Raw genomic sequence first — 12,762 nt, forward strand, 5'->3', positions numbered from 1 at the left:
TCATTAGAAAATGTTCTCCAGGGACGTCTGGGTGGCTTATTCGGTTAAGCGACCAACTCTTGATTTCGGCTCAGGTCATGATTTCATGGTTCATGGGAACGAGCCCCACATTGGGCACTGCGCTGACAGCACAGAGCCTGCTTGGGATTCTCTCTCCCCCCCTTCTCTCTCTGCCCCTCCCCCACTCATGCTCGCTCTGTCAAAATAAATACACATTAAAAAAATAAAAAGAAAATATTCTCCAACCCTTACCCATAATTCTCACAACTGTCACTCTATTCAGTCAGCTTTTGTTTATATGGGTTATATCTACTAATACTTAGGGTTTAGATATTAAAACTGAAAAATGTTAATATATTTATGTTTGTACTAATTTAAACATAATAAATCAATGACACATTTGCCTAAATGACACATCTATGAAAAATAACTATATTCTCAAAATGTAAAATATGTAGGGAGAAGGGTGACCTCGTTTCACATTTTTGAAAGTATCTTTGATGTCTTGTTTAAAAGAAGATATCTGGATCTGCATTTCCACTCCATCATTCAATCTTGAATGAAATGTTTTGATTAAAGTAGATCAGACCCACACAGAAATCCAGACCCACACAGAAATCAAATCAGAAATGAGAGGAGCATTTCAATAGCCTTTTTGGATAACCATGGATTTCCTCTTTGACACTATACCAAAACTCAATAGATGATGGTTTCTTAAGGGTTACTTGTAATATGGAATTTGCAACCAAATCAGCGGGGTTTTCTTTAATATTCGTTTTGCTAAACTCCATTGATCTATTTTACGCTGTGGATCCGCGACCAATGCCTGCTTTGTGACATCATGCATTGGTCATTTGGAAAACAGCAGTTCACTGAGCTATGTAGATCTTCCAAAGGCAGACGCTTCTGACTTATGCACTATAAAAAGGCATAGTTGTTGCTATCACCACCAATCTCATCAGAAAGCCTTCAAGTATTGGGAAGTTGTCGGGCTCACGAGGAGAATTGGAGAAATTTTCCCCGATTCCAATTCTCACATGGATTTTCAAATATTATCGGCAAAAAAAAAAAAAAATGCTGTCGTTTGTTTTCCTTGAAGTGATAGACTCCATCCATTCTTTTCTATGAAAATATTGCCAAAAGTCCAGGTCTGAGTAACAATAATTTGTCTGTCAGTCAAGTGAGATGACAGCGTATGAATGAAAGTAGTGCCTTTGGTTTGTAACTCTAGTCACCACGAAAGTGCTTTTCCTCAAGAGAACGTCGTTATTTCAGTATGCAGCAGAAATACTTTGTTTTCATTTGGTCACCAATATTTTAAAAATATTTGCACTCAAGGTTCAAGATATAATGAAATTACGAAATTTTACTGTTTCATTAAAGATAATGTTAGGTAAGACTTTGTTTTTTCCTGTCTCTCTTTTTTAATGTTTTGGTACCATTATCTTGATTCATACTAATGTACCGACATTGAATTTGCTCTGTCTATTGGACTGATAAGAGTAAAATAGGGCAAATGATATCTTAGTAATATTACAATAGTCATTTTGCCTTTGCTGACCCCCTACAAGAATCTCAAAGACAACTCCCCATTGGTACCCTCAGGATCTCACTTAGAGAACCAGCACATAGGTATGTTCTTAGAGTAAAATTTCTGTGTCAGAGTATACACATATTCAACCTTACTATAAGCTGTGAAATGCTCCAAAGTGGGTTACATCAACCCACTGGCAGTATATTAAATTTCCCATTTCTATCCCTTGGTATTATCTCATTTTTAAAATTTCTACAGAATTTCCTTCCTAAGGGGCAAGCAATTTTTTTCTTTTCTGTTGCTTCTTTATTAGAGTATCCTATGAACGCACAAGATAGTCCACTCTTAAAAAGATGCTAGCTATCTATTCAAACATATCCGATACGTACAGATATTCAAACACACACACACACACACACATATATTCAAAGGGTAGCCTGCTATACACACTGTTCTGAGACTTATTTATTTCCATTAACATCTTCTAGATCTATTTCCTTATCAGAAAGTATAGAACTACTTTATTTAACAGCTGCGTTTTTCCATTTTATGGATGTACCGTCATCTAAGCATTATTTTTCCTGTTTTTGGTTCGATTTTTATAAATTCCATACATTAATCCTTCTTCAGCAATACATGTTGCAGATAGAATTTCGCAACCTGTCACTTATCTTTTCACTCTTTATGGACCTTAACCAAAGCTTTTTACTGTAATGTAAGCCAGATTTAGAATTGTTTTCTTTATTTCTTCTTTTGTTCCGTGTTTCCTAACGTATACTTTCCTATCATACAGTTGTGGAGTCAGTCTCCTTTATGTTCAACTTTTGATTTTCACATTCAATTCTTAAATCCACCTGGCTTCATTTCTGTGCCTGGTGTGATATGCAATCTAATTTTTTTTTTTTTTCCATACGGATGACCAATTTTCCAGCATTCTCTCTCCTATCTCCCACAGCTTTGAATTGCCATCTCTTTCATATATTAAGTTGCCATATGTAAGTGGATCTGTTTCTGGGCTCTATTTTCTGTTCTACTTATCTATTTGCCATCTTTCCACCAATACGATTCTGTCTTAATTACCATGTTTTAAGAAAATAATGTTGATATGTGATAGGACAAATTCCCACACCTTACGGTTCATCAAAATTGTCTTTGTGATTTCTATCAGTGGCAGATAAATGACATCGTGGCTATCGAACTGTAACTTTCCTTTCTTTATAATTTTATAGTCTTTTTTATATTGCTTCACAAAATTGATTTCCTTTTTTTAAGTGTATTTCTTTACTTTGAAAGAGGCAGACACAGGGCAAGTGGGGAAGGGGCAGGGACAGAGGAAGAGAGAGAGAGAATCCCAAGCGGGCTCTGCGCTGCCTGAGCAGAGCCTGATGCGGGGCTCGAACTCACAAAACCATGAGATCACGACCTGGGCTGAAACCAAGAGTCAGACGCTTAACGAACTGAGCCGCCCAGGTGCCCCTCATTTCATTTATAATATGTTTCATGTTCTTAATATGCTTTTGTTGTCTGCCTTTCTTAGCATATTTCTTACTGTGTTTTAGAATTTCGGTGTGTGGGCTTATTTTTAACAGGAAGGTTCTCCTTTCTCATTCTCTTTCTCTTCTCTCCACACCCAACGCACAATTTCTCTCTGATAATCTTTGTCTCATGTTTGTATAGTTGCATCCACCAAACCCACCAGGTCCCACCCAGACCCTGGCCTTGCTTATGATGACAATCATTAGCCATAGTTCAGAGACTCACAGAGCCACCATTAAGATAATGTCACTTTCTGTCTTTATACTTTTGACTCCATAGAAACTGAGCTCCCCCTAAGTTTCATAATCCCAAACATTTTCCCAATTAAAGAAGATGGCGAGTGCCAACTCGGGGTCTGATGTCCATCAGTGAAATTTTCTGTGGTACTGTACCTTTAAAAACGTGCTTTTAGTTTCTAATACCACATAGGAGTGCAACTCCTGGTTACATTTGCCTCTCACAAACAGAACCTAGAATCGCTGCACGCTCAGTCCACCTTAACATCCTGGTTTTCTGTGGTTCTTTTGAGGTTCATACAGATACTGTATTACTTTTAAATTGCCTTTTTGTTGGTCCAATTTGGTTTTCCTTTCTTATATTTTATCTGTCATTGCCACACACTTGGAGGGCAAAAGGTGTGCCTGTTGTGCTATCTGGACCAGATCTGGTATGCCTTTGTAATGGTTTCAGAGAGTACTTTTCATATGGAGCTTTGCTAGTTCTGTTTCTTTGTGTGTGTATGTGTGTGCGTGTGTGTGCGTGTGTGTTTTAAATATAAAAGTGGCCACGATTTTAAAGAATATTTGCAAGTTAGGAAGTGGATTTTTTTTAACTTCTCTAACTCATTTGGTTCTCTTTTATGGACTTACTGATACTTACATTTAACTTTTCCGAGTTCTCTATTAAATAGCGGACTCAAACAGCACAATCAAGCAAATAGCTTACCCTTAATCCATTTTGTGAAAGTTCATCCTGAGCTATTTCTTTCTTTCTCTTCTCTGCATCAGAGAAAGCCAGAGAATCCTGGGCTGTCATCATTTCCACTGAGAGATAGGCTGTCACATTAGATCACTGATCTGGTCGATTTCACGGTCACTTACCATAGATGGACATCTTGGATTTCAGAGAAATGCGTGTGGGTAATTCACAGAGCAAACTAACAATTTAAGGTAGAGCATGGCATTTGCTTTGGACCCCAGGTCTACAACCCATAGTTGTAAAGGATTTCTATGTATATCTAGGCGGTGCTAGAGCCAACATGTGACCCTGATAGTATTCACACTGAGGCTTTAGGTTAAATTAAAGGTGTGCAGACAATAAGACACTTCAGAGCAGCTCACTACTTTAAATGTTAATACTGGGGATTTTCATCTCAGATTAGTTCTAAAAAGAAGCTGAAATACTTTGAGAATACAATGGGAAGGTAGTATCTTGGTGTCATGATTTTCACAGTGTTTGCAATCCACAATGAAAAAAATAGTCTTTCTTTGCTTAGTGGAGTTATAAACTAAGCTTGCTTATATCATTAATAGCAGCAAATTGGATCCCTTCAAGATTTAATTTGTGTTATAAAGGAGGAAGAAGCCCCAATCAGTCACACAAGCTCCATTTTTTGCCCACACACTCACCATTAATTGACATAACATTAGTTTCCATGGCTTCATTGGAAATGATTCTAAATATATTAGTCTCTGCACACAGCATTAAAAAAACTAAACTAGATGTAAAAATGGTTCAGTTAAGAAACAACCTGAGGGGTGCCTGGGTGGCTCAGTCTGTTAAGCTTCTGACTTAGGCTCAGGTCATGATCTTGAGGTTTGTGAATTCGAGTCCCACATCGCGCTTTGTGCTGTCAGCACAGATCCTGCTTCAGATCCCCTATCCCTGTCTCTCTCTGTCCCTCCCCTGACTGCCCCCTACTCTCAAAAATAAACATTAAAAAAAGAAAGAACCTGAACTATGTCTTCATCATCATCTAAACACATGCATATGTATGTAGACCTATGCATACATTTTGAAAAACTTAATTGTTCCTGTGCAATATTAAAGAGTTTAGAAACCTGGAGCATGCATTTGGGGTAGGGTTGGAGATACATTTTCAAAAAAAGAGATGATGATGATGATGATATAATAAATAGGAGAATGTATAAGAGTTAAAAGCACATGATTTATGTCTTTTAGAGAAATATACAGCATGTTTAACTCATCTAGTACATAAAAATATTTCTTTCTTTCTGGTTATAACAAATACTTATTATTACAAGTTAAAAGTAATGAGTTTTATATTAAAAAAAGAAAAGAAAATTAAAGTCACCCATAATCTCACTGTTCTAGATAACTGTTCAACAGACTGTTTTATTTCTTTCCAGTCTGTTTCCAGTGTTTCTGTATATTTGAAAAAGAAAATAGAAATCACACGGTTTCTATATTGCATTGCACCTTATGTTTTTGAGTTAAGATTACTTTTTGAGCAGTTTTATTTTTATCATTGTTATTAGTAAACATTACTTTAAAGTGCTTCATAATCACCCAAATCCTAAGAAGGTACTATTCAAAGTTTTCATTATTTATTTTGGGACAATTAATGTCCTTTAGCCCTTTTGGGGCTATTTCAAATAAAGCCAAGTTTAACATCTCTATGCATAATCTCAGCCTTTTCAAAAAAATCTAATCATCACATCATTTAATAATAATTTCTCCTGCAGACATTGATGTATACCATATTTAGTCCCATTCTAATGTACTCAAGTATTATTAGCATCTTAAACAATTATCCTGTGGTTCTACTTCTCACTTTAGCCTCTGCTCTATTGATCTTCAAAGGCAATTTTTCTGTTTTTTTTTTCTGAAACTGTCTTTGTTAACCTCTCAGTGATGGTAAGTCTAACTGACATCTACGCCCTTGAACTCTCTTTTCCTTCAGCCCGTATCACACTCTCCCCATGCCCTTTCGTTCCTATTTCCTTCACCAATTTATCCAATCTACCTCACCCTTAAATGTTGGAATTATTCAAGGGTGCAGTCCTATGCTACCTTCCCTCTTTGTCTTCTCGGTCTAGCCATTTTATTTCATGTATCTTTTGAATCTTCTGAAGAAATTTACATATTGAGTCTCATTTGACGGGACTCTACCAGACTGTTCAGATTCAAAGTAACATATTTAGTCCTGGCCAGCTACGGTCATAATACTTAGCACCTACCTCTAGTTTAGCACTCATTAAGTAAAACTGTATTTTAATCATACATATTTTTTCTCCACTATTGATTTTCCTACTGGATGGAACCTTTGCCCATCTTTGTATTTTCCAACAGTCCAGGCCCTTAGTAAGTGTTCATTAAGTGCTTAGAGAATGAATGACTAAATCATAGCTGCTCTATTAGAGCAAATGTGGTTGCATGGAAGAGGAATCCAATCAAAATAGCTCAACTGAACATAAGATGTACTATAAGGATACATGAGAATTTCAGAGGATATAATAATAGGAAAAATAATAAGGGCTCATGGGAATTTGGAATCCAAACGATCTTTTTTTTTAAATTTATTAACTTCGAGACAGATCGAGAGAGAGAGATCGAGAAAGAGGGAGCACAAGCAGGGGAGGAACGGAGAGGGAGAGAGAGAGAGAGTCCCAAGCAGGCTCCACACTGTGGGTGCAGAGTCCGACGCGGGGCTTGAACTCACTTACCAAGAGATCATGACCTGAGGCCAAATCAAGAGTTGGAGGCTTAACTGACTGAGCCACCCAGGCGCCCCCCAAAGAACCTTCTTCTATGTGAGTGTGTGTTGGTAGGTGTGTGCTACTTCATTCTCTGGCTTCTCTCAGACATGCCTTCTCTATTTAATTCTCAGCAAACACATATGGCTAATGAGGAAGGACAGCCCAGAACTGAAGCCTCAACTCAGGAATCTACATGACTCTTAAACCTGACTCCCTAGTAACGACTGATTCGGTCATGGGGTCTCCATTACGGCTTCCCAAAAGGCGAATTTGAGTTGTCTGATGAAGAATCTCATGGTCAGGTGTCCATCCCTATGCACTAAACTCGCCCTTCTAGGCTGCGGATGGGCAATATTTTCTAAGGTTGCAGTACGGGTTGGAGAGTCACAATGGTCATCTCTCAAACGGCGCCAGGATGACTTTTTAAGCTTTTAATGCCATATGACTTTTCACCCCTTCAGAACTCTATCCCATGCAGTTCTGGGCTCTGTACTCCCTCTTCCTGACATGATTCTTGGTGATGTAAAGATTCCCATAGGAAACTGAGCTCGCAGTATCTTAACCTTCCTTCTTCCATCGTCCTGCATCCCATCTCAGCTGCTCATTCTCATGGTCATAGTCGTACTTGGCGACCAGGAATAACCATAACCCTTCCATAATCTCAATTTCCAACAGTCCACTCTCTGACCACCTTTTCCTATCTCTCCAGCTCATTTCCTCTACGAATATGATCCTGACATCCTTCCAGGACCACAGATCCTACCATCTTTCCACATCCCTCATTTCTCTGATACATTTTCTTCTCTCCTTATCCATATAACTTTGGTGTTAAAGTATAATAATCACCTTTTGCACGGATCCTCAATACCCTTGCAGCCTATCACGTCATTTGTTCTTGGTGAAATGGAAACTTGTATTGGATCCAACTCTCCCTATTCAACACATAAACCAGTAACCCTTGACACTTCTTCCCTCTTCCATCCATAAAATCTTTCACGAAGGCCTGCCAATTTTATCTCCTCAAAGACTATTTTCTCTTTTCCTATTGATACTAGTTACTGCAGTCCAGGGTCAGTTCTTGCCAGTACGACTTCGACGGCCTCCTCACTCTACTTTCTTCGTGGGCATCCTTCTCTAATCTGGTCTCCACAAAAATGCCAGAACTGCCTGCAGGGCAAATCCACCCTTATCCCTGCATTGCTTACGACTATTTAGTAGCTCCCGATTGCCTGTTGAAGAAAATCCAAAGCCTTTAAAATAGACTACAGCTTTTCCAATTCTCATGTCTTACAACTTTTGGCTCACACTTTATACTCCCGCAGGACTGAAATGCTCGGAGCCGTGGCATATGGTTGCATACAACCATACTTGATGGACTGACGACGTTGTGAGAGCCCAACGCACTCTCTATTATATGATTTTGCCCATGTCTGTTTGTTTATTTTTCTCCGCATGAAATACTCCCTTTGTCTCTGTTTATCTAGGGATACCAGGAAGAAAGAAGCAAATATTATTTAGGGATATCTAGGTCTTACTCTCATTTCCTCAAGTCCAACACCACCCTCACCACCACCTTGGTGAGAATATGGCTTTTCTGTGTACATAGGCCTTGAAATAATACCCAGTAGATGTTTTTTGTCGGTTCCTCCGCAATGGGATTCCAAACTCGGGGCAGAAAAGGGCAGTGGGAAAGGAATTTGAGAGTTTCATGAATCAGGAAAGATGCAAATTTGTCTAGAAAGTATAATTGGCAACTGCATGGAGCCAGGAAAAACTACGTTAAAATATGCTACATCTGTTCCTACCTTGTGCGGCCATTTCACTTAAAATACAAACTTGTTCTCTTGGCAAATTAAATTGAGAACTTTATCTAATCTTACACTTGGGATGTGTGTGCTAACTTCTCTGGTATTTAAATATACTTTTAATAAGCTATAAGCTTCTGAGTATCAGGTTTGTAACGATTAAGCAGATGTTAAAAATGAAAACGGCTCAATATTTATAGTGACTCTTTTAGAAATTTATATCAAGATTTTAAATTACAATATTCTTTGGTTCAACAATTCTAAGTCTAGAAATGCATCATAATGAAGTAATATGACAATTTGGTAAAGGTACACCACTCACACACACACGCGCACACACACACTCACAAATGATTGGGTTGAACACTTGTTTACATAATGAGAAATTGAAAACAGATGGTTAATAAACTATTATAGTAAATCCATTAAATGGTGCACCATGAAGATACTGATGATAATTAGGAATATTTATATTAATTGACACAAGAAAAGCACAACATATTGTCACTGAGGAGTGAAAGCAGAATGCACAACAGTGTATACAGCAATACATATAACACACACACACACACACACACACACGCTCTCCCTCTCTCTCTCCGACATAATGTACACATGACTGAGAATACATCTGAAAAAAATATTTTCAACATATTTTAAGTTTTTAATTCTACTGTCTTGGGCTCTTTTTACTTTCTTCATCATACTTTTTCTCCATATTGTTTGAATTTTTCAAAATGATCACATATCAATTTCTACCAACTGATGAAAAGCTAATCAATTTGAAATTTAAATGTTAAACCATTAAAGTACAAGAACATCAGCAAAAGGTTCTGTAATGTTTGGATGGATGTAAAAGGCCTCTGTAGTCTAACATTTAAGTCTAATACAGAAAGAGATACATAGTTTTGACTACATAACAACTAAGAATTTCGGCAAGGCAAACCAAAAAAACAAATGACAAACACTAGCAAACGTAAGCAAAACTATAGCTACATGAGAATTGAGGGAAGTATTCACGACACATTTGAGAAACAACAGGTGAATAGTCCTAAAATAGAAGAACGTACAAATAAATGAGCATATACGATCTAACTAGTTCACAGTTAATGACATCACTCACTTGTTTAAAAATTTAACATAAGGTGAACTTAATCACGTATCTAAAACTAATAGAATGTCAGATTATTACTTTTCCTTCTATCATTCAACAACACTCAACAACAAGCCTATCTTGAAAAGTCCAATGCGGGGCGCCTGGGTGGCGCAGTCGGTTAAGCGTCCGACTTCAGCCAGGTCACGATCTCGCGGTCCGTGAGTTCGAGCCCCGCGTCAGGCTCTGGGCTGATGGCTCAGAGCCTGGAGCCTGTTTCCGATTCTGTGTCTCCCTCTCTCTCTGCCCCTTCCCTGTTCATGCTCTGTTTCTCTCTGTCCCAAAAATAAATAAACGTTGGAAAAAAAAAAAAAAGTCAAACGCAAAATCAGTGAAAATATTCGGGGCCTGGCCCTAAGTGTCTTTAGAGGAATTCAACTATAACTCCTGACGCTTCAAACAGTACAAAACAAGCAAAGAATACCTTCGGATGTTTACAAACGCACACTGAAGAAATGCAAGCACGCTTCTAAGACGTTCTGGGCTTCTTTTCCATTAACCAAGGAAGCTGGGCACCGTGGGTACGTCTCCTGGCTCTTCCTCTCCTTTACTGCAATGGAGCAGCTACAACGTGGTGACAAGGACACGGACTTTCAGAGTGAGGAGGACCGAACACCACTTCTGCCATTTGCTAGCTGGGTGATTCTTTTTGTATGGCCTATGCTATAAGCATCAGCATTTAGAGATACTGAGTCAAAAAATACGATGTTAATAATAATATCTCCTCACAAGGCTACCTGGAGAATGTAAATTAAACACCTAGCAGAATGCCAGGCACATAGTGTGGGGCTCAATAAAAATAACTACAATAATAATGATAATCAATTAATCGTGGGATGGTTGTGGGGGGCGGTGGAGGGGAGAATTATACTTTCCTTCCCTGAGGAGGAATTATAAATTTCTTATCACTTTGTCCCTTTTGCTGGGGTTCAGTTTAAAGACAATCACATAGGAGTTTTGTTTCTCAGGACGTGCAGCATGAAGGTCTCCGAGCCTTGATATTTTGTCCTTCTAAGAGAGGCACTGCCATAATTCTCTGTATGTGAACAGGCCATTCAGCTCATGCATGAAGGGCTCATTTTGTGGAATCCTGCTTTCAGCTAATTATCTTTTTAAATTGCCCTCATTATAAATTCGTGACTGTCAATAAAAATTATTTAAACACAATGATAAACAAAATGAAACACCAAAGTTATGGGATATCCATTAGACTGCTGGGCCGGAAATTGCTAACCACTGTTTTAATTACTGTTCTTGTTCACTCTGGAGACATGGTTAAGATTTTCTTTAAGAAGTTAGTTTGTGCATTGGGAAATCTGAATTGTATCTGCTTCAAAAAGACATAAGGAGCATGAATTTCTCTGTGCCTGGCCTTAACTTGAAAAAATATAACTGGAATGGATAAAGAAATTGTGGTTTATATATACAATGGAATACTACTTGGCAATGAGAAAGAATGAAATATGGCCTTTTGTAGCAACGTGGATGGAACTGGAGAGTGTGATGCTAAGTGAAATAAGTCATACAGAGAAAGACAGATACCATATGTTTTCCCTCTTATGTGGATCCTGAGAAGCTTAACAGAAGACCATGAGGGAGGGGAAGGAAAAAAAAAAAGGTTAGAGAGGGAGGGAGCCAAACCATAAGAGACTCTGAAAAACTGAGAATAAACTAAGGGTTGATGGGGGAGTGGGAGGGAGGGGACAGTGGGTGATGGGCACTGAGGAGGGCACCTGTTGCGATGAGCACTGGGTGTTATACGGAAAGCAATTTGACAATAAATTTCGTATTAAAAGAAAAGAAAAAATATAACTGGATAAAATAAGCAAAAGAATTATATTTTGATTCTGAACACAGTGATCGAAATGCAGGATGAGGGGAGAGAGGGCAAGAATAGGACAGGCCATTGAGGAGCTCAGCGTAGTGGCCAATTCATGGCTTTTGGTGTCCTGACATGAGTAGGAATCGTTTCTCCACAGCCTTGCACAGGTTACGGAAACTCTCGGCTTCCTTTGCCTCCCGTGACAAACTAGAATATTAATGTTGCGCTTTCAAGGATATTTTACAGATGAAATAAAATAAACATAATAATTAACCCAGTCCTTGATCTATATAAGGTGTTACCAATGAATAACACCCCTGTAGTGCCTTTCTCGGCAGTCATTTTGATGAAACATATAAGCCGCTAGACCAAATTTATCTATTTATATCTAAATAAATTACCAGGTGGCTATTCAAGAGTAGGTAACTTCTTGAAAGTATTATACCACGACTGAAGGCAGATACAGTAGTTAGTTGCAAGACTGGGCTTCTTGGCTCCTAAGATATTTACTACTGGCATTCGGTAGCTTCTTGTGAGGAATATGGTCGTGAAAAACCACGGCTAACTTAAAAATGGGTGTCAAAAGCAATTTTCTCATAAGAAAGAAATGTTAAAACGTGAACATCATTTCTGGGTAGCCAGCTGCAGCAGCCAACTCTCTAGGGCTGGCAATAGGAAAAGTTGAGATTCCTCAGTGCATGTGCCATGGTGTGCAACACGGGCAAGAAGGACCGTCCACGAGATGAAGAAGACACTAAAAGCTCCACCTCAGAACATCTGTGCAAAGAAAAGGGCCCCAAATCCATCTGACCTCACTCCGAAATGCCCCGTTTAAGGTACTGCCTAGAAGTGGCTTTAGGGAAGATCCTTCTTGACTTTTTCCACATCAGCGCTTGCCTGAAGAGTTTGATGGTGCTAACTTGTATTTTACCAAAATGATGCAAGGTCAAATCACTAGCATTTAAAGAAAAGGAAAAAGAAGAGAGAAACTGTGCCATGCACATGAATGGAAATACATCACAAGCTCCAGCTGGAATTATTAGGAACCATGTGCTTAAGAAGTTGGGTCAATTGCTGTCATTCACTACTGTGTTGCCTATAAAAGTCCTGATCGCCTGCCGAGGACAAAGTTATTATGAGCAGCAACATAGGTATAACAATAAAAGTCTAAATAAGACCATTCACTCTTCTGT

This window comes from Acinonyx jubatus, chromosome X (assembly GCF_027475565.1).
Source record: "Acinonyx jubatus isolate Ajub_Pintada_27869175 chromosome X, VMU_Ajub_asm_v1.0, whole genome shotgun sequence".
Taxonomy (NCBI): Eukaryota; Metazoa; Chordata; class Mammalia; order Carnivora; family Felidae; genus Acinonyx; species Acinonyx jubatus.